This window comes from Oncorhynchus nerka, linkage group LG2 (genome assembly GCF_034236695.1).
Source record: "Oncorhynchus nerka isolate Pitt River linkage group LG2, Oner_Uvic_2.0, whole genome shotgun sequence".
NCBI classification, from domain to species: Eukaryota; Metazoa; Chordata; class Actinopteri; order Salmoniformes; family Salmonidae; genus Oncorhynchus; species Oncorhynchus nerka.
This window is the reverse complement of record NC_088397.1, coordinates 61,775,800-61,802,739: the sequence shown is the minus strand read 5'-3', so window position 1 is coordinate 61,802,739 and position 26,940 is coordinate 61,775,800. Positions and strand designations below refer to the sequence as shown.

Sequence of the window (26,940 nt, the reverse complement as noted above, 5' to 3'; positions counted from 1 at the left end):
GATACGGTCGCCAGGTGCACTGTTTCCTCTGACACATTGGTGCGGCTGGCTTCCGGGTCAAGTGGGCATTGTGTCAAGTAGCAGTGTGGTTCGAAGGATGCACGGCTCTCGACCTTCGTCTCTACAGAGTTCGTACGGGAGTTGCAGTGATGAGACAAGACTGTAACTACCAATTGGATCCCACAAAGTTAGGGAAGAAAAATGGGTAAAAAAAGAAGTAGAAAAAAAATAGATTTTCTCTTATGACAAAACACATTCTGCCAATAACTGCCATGTTCTCATCTATACTTTGAAAAACAAAAACACCAGGGTTAAACTGACAGACTGATCGACCAGGATGATGAAATGAGATTGGGTGGGTGTTTTAAAAAAACAAACACATTTGAAGCATGTGTGACACTGCTTCCTCTTAGCCCCACCCTCAGGGTCCCACTTCCTCTTTCTGAGTCTGATAGACCACAACCTATCGACTCTTCGCTTAGTAGTAGTCAGTTCTGGAACCTGGAGTTTTTCCTGAGCACATGACCCTGAAACATTTTAGGTCCTCATTATAGGCTACAATGAGAGCCAAGGGTTCATCCTCGCCAGCTCATTTAATCAGTTAACTCCTGTTGTCTCGTTCTCGTAACTCTCTGTCATGATTTTTCCACTCAAAAATAGTCTAACGTGGAGCTGAGTTCATATTTCCTCATCTGTTGCTTAGCTCCGGCTAAATGCATTAGGGAAATCTGCAGGCCCCAATCTCAAATGAATGGACACGCACACTGTCCAATCCAATGCTACTTTATTGACAGGAAAAACATGCACAACATTATCAAAACCGAACGGTAGGACTAGTCGATGGGGAAATGAAGGTGGCCTACTGTATAAGGTTTAATTTATATAAGCTCTCTGCCTGAACTGGATAGACATAAAGACAAACTACTATATCCTTCAAAAACACACCCATACATGGTATTCACACACACATTTCTCCCAGGCCATTAAGTGCGGATGAAGACACGCTGTAAAGACTGTCTGTCCCATCAATGTTCCTGCTCAGTACTCAGAGAGTTGTTTCTAAGGTGCTTAAAGCCATCTGATATCAGCACTTCTTGCTTCAGTGTTGAAATAATTCCTTCCTTAATGTTGAGAACAGTACCTCAGCTCCATCTCCTCCCATCTCTTATCTCAGTCTCAGCAGAACACTTATCTAGCAGCATTCGTAACGCTGGAGACCATACCTATTTTAATACTGCCTCATATGACATGGAGAAGCTTTATTGACATTTCTGATATGTCTTTTTGACATGTTTTCTGTCCGTGTTTTATCTAGGCCTAATTGTGTGTGTGTTAAATCCACCAGAACCCCCCCCCCCCCTCCATGTTTAGTGATAAAGATTTGATGTGTTGAGCAGATCCTAAGTTGGCGTTACTGTTATAGTGACTTCCATGATGGTGCCACCAGTATTAGCAGTTTAAGATATGATGCACACACACGGTTTGTTCTCTCAGTATTTCTCGTATTGAAACATGGCCACCATCAGCAGTGGCAACTGATTTAGCTCCCAAAACATCTCACCTCTCTCTCGCTCTCTCTCCTCCACTCTATCTGGCAGGCATAGTTGCCATACTTTAAAGTGAGTAGCTCCCTGTGGTGTGGCGGGGAGAGGGAGAGAGAAAAGAAGGGTGGTGGAATGGTGGGTATTCTTTTCGTGACGTCAGTAAGAGTGTGTGAGCGCCCAGACCTCGCCGACATTTCCTAATCTCCCAACTCATCTCCCAAACGCCTTTCATTCCAACTCTGCCAGCATTCCAACTTTTTATCCATGCCCCAAAAATGCTGTGTTGCTGGTAACTACCTCCCCAGTTCCCACCATGACTCGCTTTCTCTCTTACTCATGCTTCTACACCTGCATTGCTTGCTGTTTGGGGTTTTAGGCTGGGATTCTGTACAGCACTTTGAGATATCAGCTGATGTACGAAGGGCTATATAAATAAATTTGATTTGATTTATACTCACGTATGATCAGTGGTGGAGAAAGTATCCAATCGTCATACTTGAGCAAAAGTAAAGATGCCTTAATAGAAAATGACTCAAGTGAAAGTCACCCAGTAAAATACTACTTGATAAAAGTCTAAAAGTATTTGGTTTTAAATATATACTAAAGTATCAAAAGTAAAACTATAAATAATTGTAAATGATTATATTAAGCAAACCAGGTGGCACAATTTCATTTAAATGTAGCCAGGGGCACATTCCAACACTCATAATTAGAAAATGAAGCATGTGTGTTTTAATGAAACTGTCAGATCATAGGCAGTAGGGATGACCAGATATGTTCTCTTTAAGTGTGTGAATTGGGCTATTTTCCTGTCCTGCTAAGTATTGAAAATGTAACGAGTACTTTTGGGTGTCAGGGAAAATGTATGGAGTAAAAAGTAGACTTTTCTTTGGGAATGTAGTGAAGTAGTAAAAAATATTAAAATAAAATACAGAACACAAAAAACGACTTAAGTACTTTACACCACTGCGTATGAGTGCCTACACAAATGGGCACACGTGCATAGTGGCCATATTGGAATCTTTAAAAGAACATTGCTTTCCTTATCCAACCATCCCTCCGAGGCCTCTGTTCTGGCACACCTGCAACCATGTGAAATGTGTGCTCTATTTATTTGTCTGTAAAGAATCCTGTAGAATTTAGAAGTGTGTCTGTTGTGACAATTCATTCTGTTCCCTCTATGGCCCTCTCACGAGTCTCTCTTATTGACAGCAGTGCTTCTCCCATCAGCCCAGTGGAGAGTGGAAACACAGATACACACGGCTGTTGTTAAGAAAGGCCCTCAACCCTACACAACCCCGCACTGATTAACATCTCTCAACATGCACAAGTCATCTGCAGTTCCCTCTTTCTCTAAGAGGACCTGGTGAGAGCTGAATGTCAGGTTCCTGCGTGTGCGTGTTTTTTTTTTATGGGCCCGGCCTCCTCTCTACATGGGCCATTGTCAGGAGTGCAAGGGTTTGTTGGTCAGACTTCCCTCCCACACATGAGCTCAGCGATTGGTCAACAGCAACCAGCAGGCAGCTGCTCCTCTAGCCAATCAGCAGGCGAGCCTGCCCTGACCCAAAATAACACTCAATACACTGAAGTCTTTATCAGGCTATTAAAGATGCCACAGTGTGTTTGCAAACAAGGCCTTGTTAGCACAGATGAATGTGAGACCCATGCCTCAGTCATGTTCTGTTTTTGCTCACACCCCTGATGTTGCTGTGTCTGAATATGTCCAGTGGGTTGGGATGGAAAGAGCAGAGAGGTGAGAGAAGAGAAACACAGCTGGCTCTTTTTAAAGCACAACAAGCTTCCCTCTAACAAAAGCCAACCAAAATCAGCCTGCTGGATCTCTGTCTCTCTCACCCTACAGCAGGGGTCTGCAACCTTTTTCATGTGGAGTGCCAATTTACAATTTATTTTAGCATTTTTATGCGCACATTTAGTGGAACAGTTATTTTTATAATTATAATAAAGTCTTTGTATCTCAATCAATGTCATGTGATTAATCTAAATTAAAATGATACAAATCTACTGTGCTCCATTGGCAGCTGAAGAACCCAGAGATTAGCTTAATACAGTGCATTTTGAAAGTATTCAGACCCCTTTCCCACATTTTGTCACGTTAAACAATACTAGAGGTCGACCGAGAAATGTTACTTGTTTGTAGTTGACCAAATACTTATTTTCCACCATAATTTGCAAATAAATTCATTAAAAATCCTACAATGTGATTTTCTGGATTTTTATTTTTTATTTTGTCTGTCATAGTTGAAGTGTACCTATGATAAATTACAGGCCTCATCTTTTTAAGTGGGAGAACTTGCACAATTGTTGGCTGACTAAATACTTTTTTGCCCCACTGTACATTGAAGGTTGTACAATGTAACAGGAATATTTAGATTTATGGATGCCACCCTTTAGATAAAATACAGAACCGTTCCGTAATATCACTGAAATAATAAACGTTTTGTTTTCTAAATGATAGTTTCCGGATTCGACCATATTAATGACCTAAGACTCGTATTTTTATGTGTTATGTTATAATGAAGTCTATGATTTGATAGAGCAGTCTGACTGATCGATGGTAGGCAGCAGCAGGCTCATAAGCATTCATTCAAACAGCACTTACGTACCGTTTTGCCAGCAGCTCTTCACAATGCTTCAAGCATTGCGCTGTTCATGCCTTCTAGCCTATCAACTCCCGAGATTAGGCTGGTGTAACCCATGTGAAATGACTAGCTAGTAAGTGGGGTGCGCGCTAATAGCGTTTCAAACGTCACTCGCTCTGAGACTTGGAGTAGTTGTTCCCCTTGCTCTGCAAGGGCCACAGCTTTGTAACGATGCTTCGATGGTGGCTGTTGTCGACGTGTTCCTGGTTCGAGCCCAGGAAAGGGCGAGAAGAGGGACGGAAGCTATACTGTTACACTGGCAATACTATAGTGCATATAAGAATAATCATCCAATCATCAAAGGTATATGAAATACAAATGGTATAGAGGGAGGGAGAGAGAGTCCTATAAATACTATATTAACTACAACCTAAAACCTCTTACCTTGGAATATTGAAGTCTCATGTTAAAAGGAAGCACCAACTTTCATTTTCTGAGCAAAGAACTGAAACGTTAGCTTTTTTTACATGGCACATATTGCACTTTTAATTTCTTCAACACTTTGTTTTTGCATTATTTGAACCAAATTGAACATGTTTCATTATTTGAGGCTAAATGGATTTTTATTGATGTATTATATGAAGTTAAAATAAGTGTTCATTCAGTATTGTTGTAATTGTCATTATTACAAAAACAATTGGCTGATTTAATCGGTATCGCCTTTTTGGGTCCTCCAATAATCGGTACCGGTATTGGCGTTGATAAATCATAATCGGTCGACCTCGACACAATACCCCATAATGACGAAGCGAAAACAGGTTTTTAGACATTTTTGCAAATGTATTTAAAAAAAAAACTGAAATATAGCAAAGGGTCATTATGTAAATGTGATGAGACTTGACATTTGAGCTCAGGTGCATACTTTTTTTCATTGTTCATCCTTGATGTTTCTACAATTTGATTCGACTCCATTGGTGTTAAATTCAATTGATTAGTCATGATTTGGAAAGGCACACAACTGACTATATAAGGTCCCACAGTTGACAGTGCATGTCGGAGCGAAAACCAAACCATGAGGTCGAAAGAATTGTCCGTAGAGCTCCGAGACAGAATTTTGTAGAGGCACAGTTCTGGGGAAGGGTACCAAAACATTTCTGCAGCATTGAAAGGCCCCAAGAACACATTGGCCTCCTCCATTCTTAAATGGAAGAAGTTTGTAACCACCAAGACTCATCCTAGAGCTGGCCCCCCAGCCAAACTGTGCAATCGAGAGAGCGAGAGGGCCTTGGTCAGGGAGATGACAAAGAACCCAATGGTCACTCTGACAGTGTTAGGTGCCAAAACGACACAGACCATGAAAAACATTATTCTCTAGTCTGACAGAACTAAGATTCAACTCTTTGGCCTGAGTGTCATGTCTGGAGGAAACCTGGCACTAATCCCTACGGTGAAGCAAGGTGGTAGCAGAATCATGCTGTGGGGATGTTTTTCAGTGTCCGGGACTGGAAGACTAGTCAGGATCGAGGGAAAGATTAATGGAACAAAGTACAGAGGTCCTTGACGAGAACCTGCTCCAGAGCACTCAGGACCTCAGACTGGGGCAAATGTTTTTGCTTTGTCATTATGAGGTATTGTGTGTAGATTGACGGGGGGGGGGGGGCTATTGAATCAATTTTAGAATAAGGCTGTAACGTAACAAAATGTGGAAAAAGTCGAGGGTTCTGAATACTTTCTGAATGCACTGTACCAATGCAAGTAACTTTTATATTACCAACTAGGTAAAAAGATCCTACATTAAGCCAACAAATAAAAACAGTGCAGTTAGAAAATATCCTGATCAAAATAAATATCTTACGAATCATATGCATATGCATGGCTATTTGTTCATGTTCTTTCAGTTGCATTCATCTCTCTACTCCACCTGTCTATAACAAACTTGAAACATTATATCAACTGGGTCCGGCCCGAAGCTCTTGCTAGCAAAATTGTAGGGACTATTCTGGGCTCTTGAGTTTTTCCCGTGCCAGTGAGCTCTGGACAGACACAGCTGTGTACGCGATAGGGAGAAGTAATCGGGAATTTTATTACGTTTCCACTGGATCAGAGAGCATTTTTCTCTTTCATGCCAAGGCTCGTTGGTTATCATAAGGGAGAGCGCTGGAATGATTTGTCATATATTGATTGAGGAACAATTGTCATTCTCAATGGATCTACAGTCATGGCCAAAAGTTTTGAGAATGACACATATTCATTTTCACAAAGTCTGCTGCCTCAGTTTGTATGATGGCAATTTACATATACTCCAGAATCTTATGAAGAGTGATCAGATAAATTGCAATTAATTGCAAAGTCCCTCTTTACCATGCAAATGAACTGAATCCCCAAAAAACATTTCCTCTGCATTTCAGCTCCGCCACAAAAGGACCAGCTGACATCATGTCAGTGATTCTCTCGTTAACACAGGTGTGAGTGATGAGGACAAGGCCGGAGATCACTCTGTCATGCTGATTGAGTTCGAATAACAGACTGGAAGCTTCAAAAGGAGGGTGGTGCTTGGAATCATTGTTCTTCCTCTGTCACCATGGTTACCTGCAAGGACACAAGTGCCTTCATCATTGCTTTCCACAAAAAGGGCTTCACAGGCAAGGATATTGCTCGCAGTAACGTTGCACCTCAATCAACCATTTTTCAGATCATCAAGAACTTCAAGGAGAGTGGTTCAATTGTTGTGAAGAAGGCTTCAGGGCGCCCAAGAAAGTCCAGCAAGCGCCAGGACTGTCTCCTGAAGTTGATTCAGCTGCGAGATCGGGGCATCACCAGTACAGAGCTTGCTCAGGAATGGCAGCAGGCAGGTGTGAGTACATCTGCATGCACAGTGAGGCAAAGACTTTCGGAGAATGGCCTGGTGTCAAGAAGGGCAGCAAAGAAGCCACTTCTCTCCAGGAAAAGCATCAGGGACAGACTGATATTCTGCAAAAGGTACAGGGATTGGACTGCTGAGGACTGGGGTAAAGTCATTTTATCTGATGAATCCCCTTTCCGATTGTTTGGGGCATCCGTAAAAAAGCTTGTCCGGAGAAGACCAGGTGAGCGCTACCATCAGTCCTCTGTCATTCCAACAGTAAAGGATCTTGAGACCATTCATGTGTGGGGTTGTTTCTCAGCCAAAGGAGTGGGCTCACTCACAATTTTGCCTAAGAACGCATGATGGAGCACCTTGCCATAAGGAAAAAGTGATAACAAAGTGGCTCAGGGAACAAAACATCAATATTTTGGGTCCATGGCCAGGAAACTCCCCAGACCTTAATCCCATTGAGAACTTGTGGTCAATCCTCAAGAGGCAGGTGGACAAAAAAAAAAAAAAATTCTGACAAACTCCAAGCATTGATTATACAAGAATGGGCTGCCATCAGTCAGGATGTGGCCCAGAAGTTAATTGACAGCATGCCAGGGCGGATTGCAGAGGTCTTGAAAAAGAAGGGTCAACACTGCAAATATTGACTCTTTGCATCAACTTCATGTAATTGTCAATAAAAGCCTTTGACACTTATGAAATGCTTGTAATTATACTTTTAGTATTCCATAGTAACATCTGACAACAATATCTAAAGACTTTGACACAAATATACATTTTCACATTCTCAACTTTTGGCCACGACTGTACAATAAAAAAGGACTTTGTTTACTTGCTGTTTGAGGTGTGAAAATTACGTTGAGAAGCTCCACTGCTCATTAGTGGTGGTGAGTTGAGACAATCAGAAATACTACGCTCCAAACCAAGACAATGAATAAATTGACAAAACTCTTAAGTGGAATGAAACAAACCGAGACTTGTTTCTCACGAGTGTAGCATAGTTTGTGTGCTCAGCAAACAATGTGTCAATTCTGACAATGAGAACAGTAAATGACTGTTATAATAGTATATTGAATGCATTAACAGAAATGACTGTAACCAAACATTGTAGATTAGAAGTTATGGGGATTAAAGGTAAATGTATTTCTCTTGCGATATGTCATGGGGAATTTATAGACGCTAGCAATCAAAGGGCTAACAAGTCACACAATTAAGTTATGAAACAATGAATGCGCTCAAATTGGTGTGGGAGAATGCATTCTGGAGAGAGACTCGCCTTGTGCATTTTAGCCACACTCCCCTTCTTGACTCAGTATTTTTAATAATACCCAAGACTCATTATCTTCACACATACTATAGGCCTAAGGAATACTTTAACAAACAGTGTGAAATTCATAGCAGTAGTCATTTAGTAGTCAATTTCACTTATTTTATCAAATTGCTTGGCGTGCCAAGGCAAATACCCTTGCGTGCCAGCCTTGGCACACGTGCCTTACGTTGCCCATGCCTGCTCTACAGAGTGATGTGGCTGTGTCACCCTGGGAAGATCCTGATTGGTGAAAGACTACAATCTAAAACACACTGACCAACCAATCAATATGCTCAACACAAAAACGGCACTGTCCACAATGGTCCCCAGAGCCACACTGTGGAGTAAGATAGTTTGACCATCCCAATTCCAACCAATAAGCATTAGGATAAACATTTATCGTAAAACTAGAAGACATAACTTGATAATACTCAAAGCAGGGAATTATTGACCGGTGACAGCCCTGAGAATTTGAAAAATTGTAAACCTTGTTTAATTGATGTTTCCTTAAGGTGTGTTGTGCTGAAAAGGTCATGACCTTTCTAGAATGAACCCATGTTCAGCATGCTGTTCCTGTGTCAGTCCACATATCCAGGACATGCATACAACAACCATGTTTTAGCCAAACCACAAAGATTCTATTTGGATATATATTTAGGGAATGCTGCTCATTAACAAAAGTATCTTATCAGGCTAGGGGAGATAAGAATGACCACAGGATGTTCAGGAAATTCTTCCCTTCTGCCAATAAGCAACTTTCCAATTGACCCTCCTCACTGATTATCAATACGTGGTATTACCTTGTTTATTAGTAGAGACAGCCATAATCTAAGAGGAGTTAGCTGGCCCTGTTCTAGATCATCAAATCTGTGATGCATTGTGGGCAAATTGGAACTGAATGATTGATCTACATATAGTAATTTAAGAGTTCTTTATAATGACAGGTGAATTGTAGATCAGTCTGTTGTGACTCACCTGCGATGCCGGCTGCGATGTCGAACAAGCCCACTGTCTTCCATACACTAACAGTTTTTTTTGGTTTTGTTGTCTTGATTTGTTTTGTCTGGTCAGCCTTTTGAGTGATCACATGACCTGTGATGTTTGCAAACATGAGCCATGTGACCCAGTCAAAGGGTTGGTGTGTGTGTTAGTGAGTCAGTTGTTTTCCAAACTGGTTTCTGGTAAAGAGCACCTCACACTTTCTACAACTACATGAGGAAAGTGCTTTTCTCCTCTGTAGGATGAACCTGTCAAGGCCTCCATCAGAGGTTGGTACAGAGATCTAATCGGAGGGTTTGGAAAAATATGCCCCCAGGGACACAGCCTATCAGACCTGGGTGTTCCACGGTGGCCATTTTGTGCCAGAGCTTCACTCCACTTGGGCTATCATAGTGGAGAGGTGCGACGGGGGAGTGAATTTCCTCTCTTGGGTTAGGCTCTCGAGACACTGTCACCCATCTGTCCCAGACCTGATTCAGGGAACAGGATATGCTATCTTAAAGGGGCAGAATAAGAATAGGAGGTAGCTCGAAACTGCCCTTAAAGCTGCAATATGTAACTTTTTGGGCGACCTGACCAAATTCACATATATGAGTTATAGATCTGTCATTGAAAGCAAGCCTAACACGGAACCCAAACCGGCTGCATGCTTGCATCATCGTGCATAAATGTATTTTGCCCCCCCCCACACCAAACGCGATCATGACACTCAGGTTAAAATATCAAAACAAACTCTGAACTAATGACATTAATTTGGGGACAGGTTGAAAAGCATTAAACATGTATGGCAATTTAGCTATTTAGCTTGCACTTGCTAGCTAATGTTAATTTGTCCTATTTAGCTAGCTTGCTGTTGCTAGCTAATTTGTCCTGGGATATAAACATTGAGTTGTTTATTTTACCTGAAATGCACAAGGACCTCTACTCCGACAATTAATCCACACAAAACTGTCAATCGATTCTAGTCATCTCTCCTCCTTCCAGGCTTTTTCATCTTTGAACTTATATGGGGATCGCATCTAAACTTTCATTATATTACCACGACAACCGGCAACAAAGTTGGTCTTTCAATCACCCATGTGGGTATAACCAATGAGAAGATGGCACGTGGGTACCTGCTTCTATAAACCAATGAGGAGATGACTTTCAGCGTGATCTGCGTCAGAAATAGGAAGGACTTCTATTTTAGCCCTTGGCGTCGCAGACGCGAGCAGTGTGGGTGCAATAATTGAATAACATGGATTTCTACATTTATTTTGCGATGCTCGCGCACATGACGTGTCTGGTCTGGTCAACATGTAAGGAGCGGTATATCTGTTCTATGTGCTCTATTTCTATGTGTCACAAGCACAAGTTTTGATTTTGCACACCAACTTCAAACAGCTGAAACATTTTTTTGTGGGGGGTGTGTGTAAGGAAAATGTATTTATTTCACTGCGGTTTAGATGGTATGATGATTCTATACACTATACTTGCTTGTTTTGTGTCACAAACTGAAATTAGGTGAACTATTGGCGGACAATAGTGCACCTGTAACTACTGATACAGGGTCAGATGTTAAAGGTAGACTCGGTGAGATTACATTGCAACGTACAGCACTGCAGATATTGAGATGAGTGCAATGCAAGACTTTGTTCTCAGAGAGTATGTGCACGTGTGCCTTTCACGCCGATACAACGTAGTAGCTATGGTAACAATACTCTAAGGTGTTACGGAAGTTGACCCATGTATTTGCTTTGAGTCGCGTCATCATACTGTGTCTACCTTTTTAATCCACCACTAATGAGTTATTGGGAGTAGGGTAATCTGATCCTAGATCTGATGTCAATTTATACCGAGAGTGCAGAGTGGCACCAGCAGATGGGGCTAAACTTTTCTGAACAGATTGGGGAGAAACTCCTACCTGTGTACAGGTGGAATGTGTCTTTTGCTATCATTCCAGCTATATCAACCCCTTCTTTAATTATTTAGACCAAGATTTCCTCTTAGAATAATCACGAGGACATGTTTGTTGTTTTCATGGTATGAGATCTACTGTGACTCAATTTATGGTTGGTCAACTGTAGCATTTCTTAAAAATGGTTTAGGGAATGTTTGGTTCTGCCTCTGCACCCATGTGTTTAGGTTTCTGCAATGTCATTCCTTAGGCTGTTATCTGATGAAAAATGCCATTTATTTCCAGGTTTCAGACTACATGTTTGAACAGCACTCTGTCCTGTAACAGACAACATGATGGCCTGCCACCTTCTACTGATAACCAACTGGAGATACCAAGCACAATAAACCTGTATTACCTGCTTGTCTTCAGGAGCTTGTGTTATCAGAGATTCTTATCGTTGTGGAAGTGTGTGTGTCAGTGGACAGGAGTCTGTGTCGAGGGCGTCAGGCCCTGTCAGAGATGAGCGGCCCCCTCTTTCTCGCGTGTGTGTGAGGAATGGATTTCCCAAGCATGGGAGCGGAGTTCTGTGGGAATTCTGTGTTTTTGGCAGGTGGCATCTGCTGCCGTGATCCGGACACTGAGTCCCCCATGGGGCGGCAGGGTAGTCTAGTGGTTAGAGTGTTGGACTAGTATCCAATTTGTAAGTCGCTCTGGATAAGAGCGTCTGCTAAATGACTTAAATGTAAATGTAAATGTAGTAACCGGAAGGTTGCAATTTCAAACCCCCGAGCTGACAAGGTACAAATCTGTCGTTCTGCCCCTGCACAGGCAGTTACCCCACTGTTCCTAGGCTGTCATTGAAAATAAGAATTTGTTCTTAACTGACTTGCCTAGTTAAATAAAGGTGTAAAAAAAAAAAATGTTTCTCCCATGGACAGCATTCTGGTTAATTTAGGGGAAGTGAAGGAATAGGAGAGGGAACATAGTTGGCTTGAGGAGGAAGGGACAGGGACTAACCATGTCCCTGTGACTATTTTTGAGTGGAGAGGCACAGTGTCACGAGCAGAGACCAGAGAGAGAGCGCGTCTATAAGAGCTCAACCAGCCTAGCAGAGCGTGTCTCTTATTTTGTGTGTAGTAGAGGTGTCTGGGATACAGTAACAGACAATATGTTGCTCTGAGGATTGTCCTTCTCCCTGGTAAGGATGTGGGATTACCTGTGTCGTGATCTTTTCCCTACATCTGTCTCTGTTTCCATCTCGCTGTGGGATTGTCTCTGTGTGGAAACGACTGGACTCTGGAATCTCCTCATGGTGCTTTGGGTCGTGAACAGGAATGGGATATCATTTGTCACTGGGCCATTGGAAGGTTGTTTGAATACATGCTTTGTGTGGTGGGTTGTTGGGTAGACTGGCTTCATTGTATAATGGGCAACTTGCCATGCAAAATGAAAGAATCATGTTTATTATTAAAGAACTCAGTTATGCGCATCCAACCCATTACTGTTACTTCGACCAATGGCAAAATGATCTTCTAATGCCTCGTGGTGTTTTTCTGTCATTTATATGGAAATGTGGGAGTATCCACTGGTCCTCAAGGTCTTGCTGGCTGTTGTATTTTCGAGTGAAATAGCACGGTGGTTAATTTGTATGGTAAAGGCCTTGCCTACAGGCTTAGTAAAGATAATTCAGATGTGGAACCTTGAGGCCAGAGAGTCCACTCATCTGCTACGGTGACAGGTTTGAATTAGTCCCTGATTTAGAGGGGAAGGATGAAAACCATGATTTATGTTGACCTGAACGTGCATAGCCCTTGTTTATGATTTGTGTGGTTGATATGGTTGAGGCCAGGCAGGCAGGTTGTTTCCCTGGCCTGCTGTAACAGAGGAAGTTGTTGCTTCACTCCTGATCTCACTAGGAGTTGTGAAATCCAAGCCCATGAGGAAGGGAAACATTGTGTTTGTGGTTGTTTTGATGATGCAGCTCTTTTGTCTTTATCTAAGACTGATTTTGAATATGGATCGGGCTGCACCTCAGTGTAAAGTGTCGTTCTCTCCTCGTCTTTTCCACTGACATTAAGGACATGGACAGGGGAAAGCAACATCCTGGTAACTTGCTTACATACTTAGCTCCTCCTCTTTGCTCCCTGTGGAAAATAAGGTCTCAAAACATCCGCCATGCCGGACGGCCCTCTGCTTTCAGAGAACATGCTGACCATGTTACGTGTGTGAGCGTTGCAAAATACATTCACACATGTTATTCATCCTTTCTTCCAAACTGCTTGCGTGTGTCAACGATCATCTGCTTAGCCAGGCGCTAAAATAGAACTTTGACTTCTATTTTTGATGCTTGATGTTCCCATCTCCTCATTGGTTTTTAGGAGCATATACCCATGTGGGTGATTGAAAGATGAACTGAGGTCCACACTCCAGTCCAGTTGGTGGTGGCAATGCACCTTAAAGTTGGTTGCCAATCGCCATATAAAGTCCACAGAAGAAAAAATAATTGTTTACCAGAAACTAACTAGGTTTCACCTTATATCTGTGGATACATTTTTGGAGTAGAGAACACACTATTTTGTGTGACTCAAAATCTACAAAGATCCCATAAAAAAGGAAATGACAACCCAAGTTTTATATCCTAGGACAAATTAGCTAGCACCAGCAAGCTAGCTAGCTAAATGGCCATGAACGTTTCATGTGTTTCAACCTATCACCAAATGAATACAGTTGGTTCAGAGTTCGTTTTGATATTTCAACCTGCGTCTCCTGATTGCATCTGATGTGGATAGACAAAATCAACATGTGAGCGATGGTGCAAGCACACGCGTACCCGGTCTAGTCAACATTCAAGTGCCGATGAAGCTCTCTGTCCGTGTCTGCTAGCTCACTGACAATGTTGTGAGCACATACGCAATTATATTTATGTGCTGTACGCACACACCTCCACACAGTGTTTTGCATCAATTGTTTTGGAAAGTCATTTTTATTATAAGCCTGAGTATGTGTGCCATTGCCTCACAGTAGCATATGATGCCAGACCACCTGACTAGAACAGTGACTTCTGCTACTGTACTGTCCTACTAATATAACAAAGTACTACCTTGTTACAGCAGTGCACATCCAGGTACTACTGTAGTCTAATTTTTTCTCTCTCTGTGTCTGCCTGTAGTTTCCAGTCCTCTCCAGGGTGTCCAGAGATGTAGGGAGCAGTGGGAGGAGCACCCCTCCCCCCCCTTTCTCACTCTCTCAGCACCACTTTACTTACAAAGAGGTACAGTAAATGTGTGTGTGTGTCACTGTTTGCTTCTCAGTTTTTTGTCTTGGTGTTCCTCTGTGTTCACTGTATTCAGAGAGGGAGTGAAGCAGGGTGTGCCAGGGCTCATTTTCAAAAAGGGATGCTATCCAAATGTGACTTCCCTGGTTTAATAATGGATAATTGACATGCTGGCAATTCGATGCCATTTAATTTTGGTATCTCAGATTGTTCTGGCAATTCTCAGAAACTTCATTGGGAGGAAGGATGTTTGATGTTGTTTTTTTACATTTGGCACAAAACATTTTCATGAAAGTGGACATTTTTCAGCCCAATGATCTGTTAACTGTACCTAATAGACAACATCTAGGTGTCATTATACTCCTAGTAGTGTGCTTTAAAATATTGAGTATTGCAATATTCAGACTTTATTTGTCACTGAAACTATTAATATGTCAAAAGTACACTTTTTGATTTGGTTCATATTTAGACATTGTTTTAAGCAATATAATCTACATCACATTTCTAGTGGGCTCTCTACAACTTTTAAAGTTCTGATCTATTTTATGAGCACCCCCAACTCAGTGAATGGGAAAATGGATTCAAAGTCAACTCCCTTCACTGTTGGTTTGCTGCAATCCTAAAGGAGGGCTGTGATAGATCATTAATCAATGATGTCATTTTATATGTATATAATTTATTCAACTTTGGCAGAGAGCCTACTATGGAAAGTTGTTCACTGATCATTACAGGAGGCTTGCACGTTCACTGATCATTACAGGAGGCTTGCACGTTCACTGATCATTACAGGAGGCTTGCACGTTCACTGATCATTACAGGAGGCTTGCACGTTCACTGATCATTACAGGAGGCTTGCACGTTCACTGATCATTACAGGAGGCTTGTCTGCTGTAGGTCTAAAAAGGGTGTAAAAGGGCCACTTTAATTCTAATAATAATTAGTGTGGGCCATGCTGTGGGCCATGCTGTTGTGGAATCGCCCATTTAATATGTTCCTGCTTAGTTCATGTGGTCAGGACAACATCCGGACCCTATGAAGAGCTAGTGGTCAGTGTTAAAGGAACTGGTACCTGGAGTCACCTGGATTCACCTTTTCAGGGTCGTAATCCCATCCCTAACCTGTAGCTGCCCCTGTATAGAAGTAGGGAAACCCCTTAACTCTCTGTTCCCTCTCTGGACTCTCTGTGGTTGAGTCTTCTCAAACCACATCTCTGAATGCAGCCCTGCTCAGTCTATGGTATCAGATTGAGGTGTTTGTTATATTTGGTGTATCTGATCTGAGGGTGAATGGCAGCTATTTACCAGTCACTGTCTCTCACAGAGTAAATGAGGGAACCACAGAGGTGTGGTTCTCACTACCTACAGTAGTCTGTGTTGGATGACACTGCATCTCATGTGACAAATATGATTCTGTGAAATTTCCCTCAAAATTACATATCAAGTTTCAGACTGAGAAATAATGATTTTCAAATACCTGTGAATCTGATGCATTTTGTTATTCAATTATACTGAATATCTGTTTGTTGTTAAAGCTACAGTATATAAAAACTGACCCTAGATCAGAAAGTTGATGGACCAGGTTTAGAGTGTGTAGTTGGAGAAGTGTTGGTCTTTGTCATTTAGGAGTATAAGCAGTGTGTGAGTTACAGGGCCCGTGGGGGCTCAGCCCCCTCAAATGAGACATGCACTCCCCTAAATGCAACAAAAGTCCAACTTTGGGGGGACTCAAATTTAACCACTCTTCTATTTGTTTAAAATTTGTATTGCCACAGTGGTAAATATGAAAATGAAAACTTATTCCAAATTAAATGAACACCCCCCACCTCTGTGTCATGGTTTAAAGCAGTGACAGTTGGTTCAGGTTATTTCAATCACATTAATTTCTCTTCTCCGCCTGTCTGCCTCTCTCTCCATCTGTTTTGAGCTTTCGCTAGTGAACTTACAACATTGTCTCGACTGGGTCCAGCCTGCCAGAGAACTTGTAACATTGTTTCAACTGGGCCCCTCTGTTTCCTGCGCCAATGAGCTCGGGACAGACGCAGCTGTATTTGCGTCCTGTATTGCAGACCCTTTTCAGGTGTCTGGACTTTTCTTGTTTCAAAAAATGTCTGGCCATTTGTCAGCATGACGAATCCAGTGGCCCTTTACAGTCTTATCGGTATACAGGTTGAAAATGGCAGATTTGGATTGCAGTGATTCCTCTGGGGGGTAAATGCTGAGTGATTTAAATGGTGTAAATTACGAGGACTCTAAGTATTTTGAAAGATTAGATTATAATAAATACCGCTTTCATGTCATACAAGCCAAACACCCATTACTCCACTTCACATACCCATATAATAAAACTCATGTACTACAGTGTCATGGTTTATGATCACTGTGTTTGATGTACAGTTAGAAGATGACATGGCGTTATACCCTGGGTTGTACTGAACAGAGTGAGTTTGTTGTATTGAGAAGACAATTTGCTGCGGACCACGCATCTGAATGTACTCATGACTACATTCTATGTAGGATGCATGCCATAATGATCTGCTTCTCTGAATGTACTCATGACTACATTCTATGTAGTATGCATGCCATAATGATCTGCTTCTCTGAATGTACTCATGACTACGTTCTATGTAGTATGCATGCCATAATGATCTGCTTCTCTGAATGTACTCATGACTACATTCTATGTAGTATGCATGCCATAATGATCTGCTTCTCTGAATGCACTCATGACTACATTCTATGTAGTATGCATGCCATAATGATCTGCTTCTCTGAATGCACTCATGACTACATTCTATGTAGTATGCATGCCATAATGATCTGCTTCTCTGAATGCACTCATGACTACATTCTATGTAGTATGCATGCCATAATGATCTGCTTCTCTGAATACACTCATGACTACATTCTATGTAGTATGCATGCCATAATGATCTGCTTCTCTGAATGCACTCATGACTACATTCTATTCTATGTAGTATGCATGCCATAATGATCTGCTTCTCTGAATGCACTCATGACTACATTCTATGTAGTATGCATGCCATAATGATCTGCTTCTCTGAATGCACTCATGACTACATTCTATGTAGTATGCATGCCATAATGATCTGCTTCTCTGAATGCACTCATGACTACATTCTATGTAGTATGCATGCCATAATGATCTGCTTCTCTAAATTGCATTGTGAAAGCCTAACACTAAGATTTATTTTTGTAATTTAGCTAGTCATGTTGGCAATCAAATACAATTTAATTGGTCACATACACATGGTTAGCAGATGTTATTGCGAGTGTGGTGAAATGCTTGTGCTTCTAGATCCGACAGTGCAGCAGTATCTAACAGGTAATATCTAACAATTCCACAACAACCTAATATCGAACACATTCCACAACAAAACCTTAGTGAAGGAATGGAATAAGAATATATCCACTGCTCAAAAAAATAAAGGGAACACTAAAATAACACTAAAATAACACAGCCTAGATCTGAATGAATGAAATTCTTATTAAATACTTTTTTCTTTACATAGTTGAATGTGCTGACAACAAAATCACACACATGATCAATGGAAATCAAATGTATCAACCCATGGAGGTCTGGATTTGGAGTCACACTCCAAATTAAAGTGGAAAACCACACTACAGGCTGATCCAACTTTGATGTAATGTCCTTAAAACAAGACCAAATGAGGCTCCGTAGTGTGTGTGTGTGGCCTCCACGTGCCTGTATGACTTCCCTACAACGCCTGGGCATGCTCCTGATGAGGTGGCGGATGGTCTCCTGAGGGATCTCCTCCCAGACCTGGACTAAAGCATCTGCCAACTCCTGGACAGTCTGTGGTGCAACGTGGCGTTGGTGGATGGAGCGAGACATGATGTCCCATATGTGCTCAATTGGATTCAGGTCTGGGGAACTGGCGGGCCAGTCCATAGCATCAATGCCTTCCTCTTGCAGGAACTGCTGACACACTCCAGCCACATGAGGTCTAGCATTGTCTTGCATTAGGAGGAACCCAGGGCCAACCGCACCAGCATATGGTCTCACAAGGGGTCTGAGGATCTCATCTCGGTACCTAATGGCAGTCAGGTTACCTCTGGCGAGCACATGGAGGTGTGGCCCCCCCAAAGAAATGCCACCCCGCACCATGACTGACCCACCGCCAAACCGGTCATGCTGGAGGATGTTGCAGGCAGCAGAACGTTCTCCACGGCGTCTCCAGACTCTGTCACGTGCTCAGTGTGAACCTGCTTTCATCTGTGAAGAGCACAGGGCGCCAGTGGAGAATTTGCCAATCTTGGTGTTCTCTGGCAAATGCCAAACGTCCTGCACGGTGTTGGGCTGTAAGCACAACCCCCCACTTGTGGACGTCGGGCCCTCATACCATCCTCATGGAGTCTGTTTCTGACTGTTTGAGCAGACACATGCACATTTGTGGCCTGCTGTGGAGGTCATTTTGCAGGGCTCTGGCAGTGCTCCCCCTGCTCCTCCTTGCACAAAGGCTGAGGTAGCGGTCCTGCTGCTGGGTTGTTGCCCTCCTACGGCCTCCTCCACGTCTCCTGATGTACTGGCCTGTCTCCTGGTAGCGCCTCCATGCTCTGGACACTACGCTGACAGACACAGCAAACCTTCTTGCCATAGCTTGCATTGATGTGCCATCCTGGATGAGCTGCACTACCTGAGCCACTTGTGTGGGTTGTAGACTCCGTCTCATGCTACCACTAGAGTGAAAGCACCGCCAGCATTCAAAAGTGACCAAAACATCAGCCAGGAAGCATAGGAACTGAGAAGTGGTCTGTGGTCAGCACCTGTAGAACCACTCCTTTATTGGGGGTGTCTTGTTAATTGCCTATAATTTCCACCTGTTGTCTATTCCATTTGCACAAAAGCATGTGAAATTTATTGTCAATCAGTGTTGCTTCCTAAGTGGACAGTTTGATTTCACAGAAGTGTGATTGACTTGGAGTTACATTGTGTTGTTAAAGTGTTCCCTTAATTTTTTTAGCAGTGTATATATAAGTATATGGATGAGCAATGACCGTGGCATAGGCAAGATGGTATAAAATACAGTATATACAGTTGAAGTCGGAAGTTTACATACACTTAGCTTAGTTTTTCACAATTCCTGACTTTTAATCCTAGTAAAAATTCCCTGTCTTAGGTCAGTTAGGATCACCACTTTATTTTAAGAATGTGAAATGTCAGAATAATAGTAGAGTGATTTATTTCAGATTTTATTTATTATTTATCCTGACAGAGCTGGTGTAACTGAGTCAGGTTTGTAGGACTCCTTGTCTACTTGCCCACAAATGTTCTATAGGATTGAGGTAATGGCTTGGTGAATGCCACTCCAATACCTTGACTCTGTTGTCCTGAAGCCATTTTGCCACAACTTTGGAAGTATGCTTGGGGTCAATGTCCATTTTGAAGACTCATTTGTGACCATGCTTTAATTTCCTGACTGATGTCTTGAGATGTTGCTTCAAGATATCTACATACATTTTCCTATCTACATACCATCTATTTTGTGAAGTGCACCAGTCCCTCCTGTAGCAAAGCACCCCCACAACATGATGCTGCCACCCCCATGCTTCACGGTTAGGATGGTGTTCTTCGCCTTGCAAGCCTCCCCATTTGTCCTCCAAAATGGTCATTATGTCCCAAATGTATTTATATAGACCTTCTTACATCAGCTGATATATCAAAGTGCTGTACAGAAACCCAGCCTAAAACAGCAAGCAATGCAGGTGTAGAAGCACGGTGGCTAAGAAAATCTCCATAGAAAGGCCGAAACCTAGAGAGGAACCAGGCTATGAGGGGTGGCCAGTCCTCTTCTGGCTGTGCCGGGTGGATGTTATAACAGGACATGGCCAAGATGTTCAAATGTTCATAGATGACCAGCAGGGTCAAATAATAATAATCACAGTGGTTGTCGGGGGTGCAACAGGTCAGCACCTCAGGAGTAAATGTCAGTTGGCTTTTCATAGCCGATCATTCAGAGTAGCTCTACTGCTCCTGCTATCTCTAGAGAGTTGAAAACAGCAGGTCTGGGACAGGTAGCACGTCCAGTGAACAGGTCAGGGTTCCATAGCCGCAGGCAGAACAGTTGAAGCTGGAGCAGCAGCACCAAACAGTTCTATTTTTGTTTCATCAGACCAGAGGACATTTCTCCAAAAAGTACCATCTTTGTCCCCATGTGCAGTTGCAAACCGTAGTCTGGCTTTTTGTGGTGGTTTTGGAGCAGTGGCTTCTTCCTTACTGAACGGCCTTTCAGGTTATGTCGATATAGGACTCGTTTTACTGTGGATATAGATATTTTTGTACCCGTTTCCTCCAGCATCTTCACAAGGTCCTTTGCTGTTGTTCTGAGATTGATTTGCACTTTTCGCAACAACGTACGTTCATCTCTAGGAGACATAACGCATCTCCTTCCTGAGCGGTATGACGGCTGCGTGGTCCCATGGTGTTTATACTTGCGCACTATTGTTTGTATAGATGAGCGTGGTACCTTCAGGCATTTGGAAATTGCTTCCAAGGATGAACCAGACCTGTGGAGATCTACCATTTTTTTCTGAGGTCTTGGCTGATTTCTATTGATTTTTCCCATGATGTCAAGCAAAGAGGCACTGAGTTTGAAGGTAGGCCTTGAAATACATCCACAGGTATACCTCCAATTGACTCAAATGATGTCAATTAGCCTATCAGAAGCTTATGAAGCCATGACATTTTCTGGAATTTTCCAAGCTGTTTGAAAAGCTGTCAACTTAGTGTATAAACTTCTGACCCACTGGAATTGTGATACAGTGAAATAATCTGTCCCTTTTTAATTGCTACCATAATCTGTCTGTAAACAATTGTTGGAAAAATTACTTGTCATGTGGATGTCCTACCCGACTTGCCTAAACTATAGTTTGTTAACAAGAAATATGTGGAGTGGTTGAAAAGTTCTATTGACTCCAACCTAAGTGTATGTAAACTTCTGACTTCAACTGTACATATGAGATGAGTAATGCAAGATATGTAAACATTATTTAAGTGACGAGTGATCAATTTATTAAAGTGGCCAATGATTTCAAGTCTGTATGTAGGCAGAAGCCTCTGTTAGTGATGGCTGTTTAACAGTCTGACGGGCCTTGAGATAGAAGCTGTTTTTCAGTCTCTTGTCCCAGCTTTGATGCACCTGTTCTGACCTCGCCTTCTGGATGGTAGCGGGGTGAACAGGCTGTGGCTCGGGTGGTTGTTGTCCTTGATTATCTTTTTGACCTTTCTGTGACATCAGGTGTTGTAGGGGTCTTGCAGGGCAGGTAGTTTGCGCCTGGTGATGCGTTGTGCAGACCGCACCACCCTCTGGTGAGCCCTGCTGTTGTGGGCGGTGCAGTTGCCATGCCAGATGGTGATACAGCCTGACAGGATGCAGCCTGACAGGATTATCTCAATTGTGCGTCTAAAAGTTTAAGGGATTTAGGTGACAAGCTGTTGCGCCGCCTTCACCACACTGGACCATTTCAGTTTGTCCGTGATGAGTACACCGAGGAACTTAACCTTCCACCTTCTCCACTACTGTCCCGTCGATGCGGATAGGGGGGTGCTCCCTCTGCTGTTTCCTGAAATCCACGATCATCTCCTTTGTTTTGGTAATGTTGTGTGAGAGGTTATTTTCCTGGCACCACACTCCGAATGCCCTCACCACCTCTTGTCGTTGTTGGTAGTCGAGCCTAGTACTGTTGTACCGTCTGCAAACTTGATGATTGAGTTGGAGGAGTGCATGGACACGCAGTCATGGGTGAACAGGGAGTAGAGGAGGGGGCTGAGCACGCACCCTTGTGGGGCCCCAGTGTTGAGGATCAGCAAAGTGGCGATGTTGTTTCCTACCTTCACCACCTGGGGGCAGCCCGTCAGGAAGTCCAGGACCCAATTATACAGGGTGGGGTTGGAACAAGCTTTCAAATTATGCCCACCTGACACAGATTGCAATTTCTATTGGACTGCGTAAACAACAGTTATTGTGTAATGGCTGGGATGCAGGGCTGTGTTCAAAACAAGAAAAAATGTGGTTGCTCTAGTTCCTCAATGGCACAGCTTGGAGAGCAAATAAAAGTGTATTGAAATGAATTAGAAACTGTGCACACTTTGGAGAGGTGTGTGGCCACTTGTAATTACCACTAAGACATCTCACTCAACATAGGTGCAACGTAAGACAAAACACTATCTCAAATTTTCCAAGAATTGTCCTATTATATTACTGAATGTATCCAGAGTATTTTCAGATTTTGTTATCAACAAATGTGGTGAAAAGTATAGTAAATGTGAAATGCTGATGAAATCAGGTTTGTCAGGTGGACTGTTGTCCTTAAGTTTAGTCTAATCATTTTCCCTTTTAATTGCTACCATGGTAATGCATATGCTTTCCATATTTCTTTTGTAAGAAACATTTTAATTTATCCCCCTCCATATAGGCCAAGTCCCACTAGTGTACGGGGCTAATTCAGACTACAAGAGTGGAGCACTAATTACAATCACTGCAAGTTATTTCACGCAAGCACAAAGCACACATCTGGGTTTGGTGGATGCCAGGAGAACGCTACCTACCTGAATGCATAGTGACAACTGAAGTTTGGAGGAGGAATAATGGTCTGGGACTGCTTTTCATGGCCCCTTAGTTCCAATGACATTCTCAACGATTCTGTGCTCCCAACTTTGTGGCAACAGTTTGGGGAAGGCCTTTTAATTGTTTCAGCATGACAATGCCCCTGTGCACAAAGCAAGATGTTTTTTGGTTTGTCGATTTTAGTGTGGAAGAACTTGACTGGCCTGCACAGAGCCCATGAATGGAAGCAAGTCCCCTCAGCAATCTAGGCTGTTATAGCAGCAAAAGGGGGGACCAACTCTATTTATGCCCATGAATTTGGAATAAAATGTTTGACGAGCACACACTTTTGGCCATGTAGTGTAATTCACACTCTGAGTGTTAGGTTGGTGTCTATGTAGTCAGAATCGCTGATTGGGTGTGTCCAAGGTTGTCGGAAGCAGCTGTTTGTGTGGCAAGACCAAATGGGAAGAAACGGGTGCTGTGAAGCCGGGCAGAAAACTCACTGTCACTGTGGCAACTCTACACTGTGCATGTCTGCCAGTAAAGGCTGTATACTTGCATGTTACGGACACTAACTGCAAGGTCTCCATGTTCAGTGACAAGTGTCGCACGCACACACACAAAAGTGTGTACAAACAAACAAACAAACAAACAAACACAAACAAACAAAGTGTGCACACACACAGAGGACTCAGGGGAACAGGGTGTTCCTCAAAAGGGGAACCGAGAGTGAGAAGAGTTATTTAGGGCTTTAGGTGGCATACGTCTCACAATAGAAAGGCTGTTACTCGCTCTGTGTGTCTCTTGCTCTCTGTCTCTCGCTCTGTGTGTCTCTTGCTCTCTGTCTCTCGCTCTGTCTCTCTCTCGCTCTCTGTCTCTCTCTCGCTGTGTGGCTCTCGCTCTGTGTGTGTGGCTCTCGCTCTGTGTGTGTGGCTCTTTCTTTCTCTTTCAATTTGCTTTATTGGCATGACGTAACAATGTACATATTGCTAAAGCTTATTTTGGATATTTACAATATAAAAAATTTGAATCAAAAGTGTCAACGGGACAACCATAACCAAGGGTCAAAATAACCATACATTGAACAACAACAATAAGCATACAGTAGAGGACATGTGCAGGTTGATTGGTCTGTCAGACACTGTTCCTCATCTTATGGCAGGTAGCAATGTCGTGCGCTGCCAACACACAGCTCTTTGCGTCCTCCCCCAACAGGACGGGTAGCCTACTCTCATCAGAGAGGTCTTTAAAGCCTTGAATAAGGGTTTCAAATTTGGGGAAATGACACTAATTGTTTCATATATATATATATATTTTTTTAAATGTCAGGAAATGCAGCTCCGTCTCAGGTGCTGCTGTTGTGCAGTGGTTGCACAGCCTTTCCTCAACAGGGAGCCAGGTTTTCCTGTGTCTACCCTTCTCAATGGCAAGGCTGTGCTCACTGAGCCTGTACTTTGTCAAAGTTTTTCTAAAGTTTTGATCAGTACCCATGGTCAAATATTTAGCCATAGTGTACTGTCGATTTAGGGCCAGATAGCACTGCATTTTGCTTTGTGCTTGTGTTTCCCAATACGCAATGTAGTTTTGTTTTGACTGTGTTGTAATTTGGTTTATTCTGATTGATTGGATGTTCTGGTCCTGAGGCTTCAGTGTGTTAGTAGAACAGGTTTGTGAACTCAGCCCAGGACCAGCTAGATGAGGGGACTCTTTTATTTGCTCAGGGCTTGGTAATGATATGAGAGGAGATCACTGTATTTTAGATGTTTCCAAAACTTAATTTCTCTTTTTTGAGTTTTTATTATTAGTGGATATTGGCCTAATTCTGCCCTGCATGCATTGTTTGTAGTTTTCCTCTGGACATGTAGGAGAATCTTACAGAACTCTGCATGCAGGGTTTCAATGGGGTGTTTGTCCCATTTGATGAAATCGTGTTTTGCAAGTGGACCCCACACCTCGTTACCATAAAGTGCAATTGGTTCAATGACATATTCAATTAGTTTTAGCCAGATTTTAATAGGTATTTCAATTTGAATTAGTTTTTTTAATGGTGTAGAATGCCCTGCATGCTTTCTCTCTGTTCATTCACTGCCTCATTAAGGTGTCTAGTTGAGCTTATTTTTAAACCTAAGTAATTGTAGTGTGTGCTGTACTCTATATATTTTGTACCAATTGAGAACTTTGGTCTAATTCCCTGAGATCTGGATCTTCTCTGGAAAATCATTGTTTTAGTATTTTTGGGGTTTACTGCCAGGGCCCAGGTCCTGGGCCCAGGTCCTGGGCCCTATTGAAGAGTGCAGGGCTCAGATTGCATCTCTCTCTCTTTCTCTCTCTTTCTCTTTTTCTCTCAAAATGGGCTTGATTGGCATGGGAAACGTGTTAACATTGCCAAAGCAAGTGAGGTAGATAATATACAAAAGTGAAATGTCATTATATACATACATACAGTGGGGCAAAAAAAGTATTTAGTCAGCCACCAATTGTGCAAGTTCACCCACTTAAAAAGATGAGAGAGGCCTGTAATTTTCATCATAGGTACACTTCAACTATGACAGACAAAATGAGAAAATAAAATCACATTGTAGGATTTTTTAAATGAATTTATTTGCAAATTATGGTGGAAAATAAGTATTTGGTCAATAACAAAAGTTTATCTCAATAGTTTGTTATATACCCTTTGTTGGCAATGACAGAGGTCAAACATTTTCTGTAAGTCTTCACAAGGTTTTCACACACTGTTGCTGGTATTTTGGCCCATTCCTCCATGCAGATCTCCTCTAGAGCAGTGATGTTTTGAGGCTGTTGCTGGGCAACACGGACTTTCAACTCCCTCCAAAGATTTTCTATGGGGTTGAGATCTGGATACTGGCTAGGCCACTCCAGGACCTTGAAATGCTTCTTACGAAGCCACTCCTTCGTTGCCCGGGCGGTGTGTTTGGGATCATTGTCATGCTGAAAGACCCAGCCACGTTTAATCTTCAATGCCCTTGCTGATGGAAGGAGGTTTTCACTCAAAATCTCACGATACACGGCCCCATTCATTCTTTCCTTTACACGGATCAGTCGTCCTGGTCCCTTTGCAGAAAAACAGCCCCAAAGCATGATGTTTCCACCCCCATGCTTCACAGTAGGTATGGTGTTCTTTGGATGCAACTCAGCATTTTTTGTCCTCCAAACACGACGAGTTGAGTTTTTACTAAAAAGTTATATTTTGGTTTCATCTGACCATATGACATTCTCCCAATCTTCTTCTGGATCATCCAAATGCTCTCTAGCAAACTTCAGACGGGCCTGGGCATGTACTGGCTTAAGCAGGGGGACACGTCTGGCACTGCAGGATTTGAGTCCCTGGCGGCGTAGTGTTACTGATGGTTAGTTTTGTTACTTTGGTCCCAGCTCTCTGCAGGTCATTCACTAGGTCCCCCCGTGTGGTTCTGGGATTTTTGCTCACCGTTCTTGTGATAATTTTGACCCCACGGAGTGAGATCTTGCGTGGAGCCCCAGATCGAGGGAGATTATCAGTGGTCTTGTATGTCTTTCATTTCCTAATAATTGCTCGCACAGTTGATTTCTTCAAACCAAGCTGCTTACCTATTGCAGATTCAGTCTTCCCAGCCTGGTGCAGGTCTACAATTTTGTTTCTGGTGTCCTTTGACAGCTCTTTGGTCTTGGCCATAGTGGAGTTTGGAGTGTGACTGTTTGAGGTTGTGGACAGGTGTCTTTTATACTGATAACAAGTTCAAACGGGTACCATTAATACAGGTAACGAGTGGAGGACAGAGGAGCCTCTTAAAGAAGGTGGTACAGGTCTGTGAGAGCCAGAAATCTTGCTTGTTTGTAGGTGACCAAATACTTATTTTCCACCATAATTTTTAGTTAATTAAAATTTTATTTCAC

At 42.6% G+C, this 26,940-nt stretch overlaps 1 protein-coding gene across 4 annotated transcripts in view; it reads left to right on the top strand.

Moving 5' to 3' along the window:
- tfeb (transcription factor EB) overlaps window positions 1-26,940 on the top strand; it is a 129,909-nt gene that overhangs the window by 20,886 nt on the left and 82,083 nt on the right. For 2 of the 4 annotated variants that reach the window (XM_065000802.1, XM_029676278.2), the window contains exon 2: window positions 14,355-14,456. The exons of 1 other annotated variant lie outside the window; for it this stretch is intronic. The gene's annotated coding sequence lies outside the window, so the exon portion shown is untranslated. Of the gene's footprint in view, window positions 1-12,244; window positions 12,384-14,354; window positions 14,457-26,940 lie in introns of those variants that run through there. One more of the 4 variants, XM_065000803.1, reaches the window with a different exon arrangement.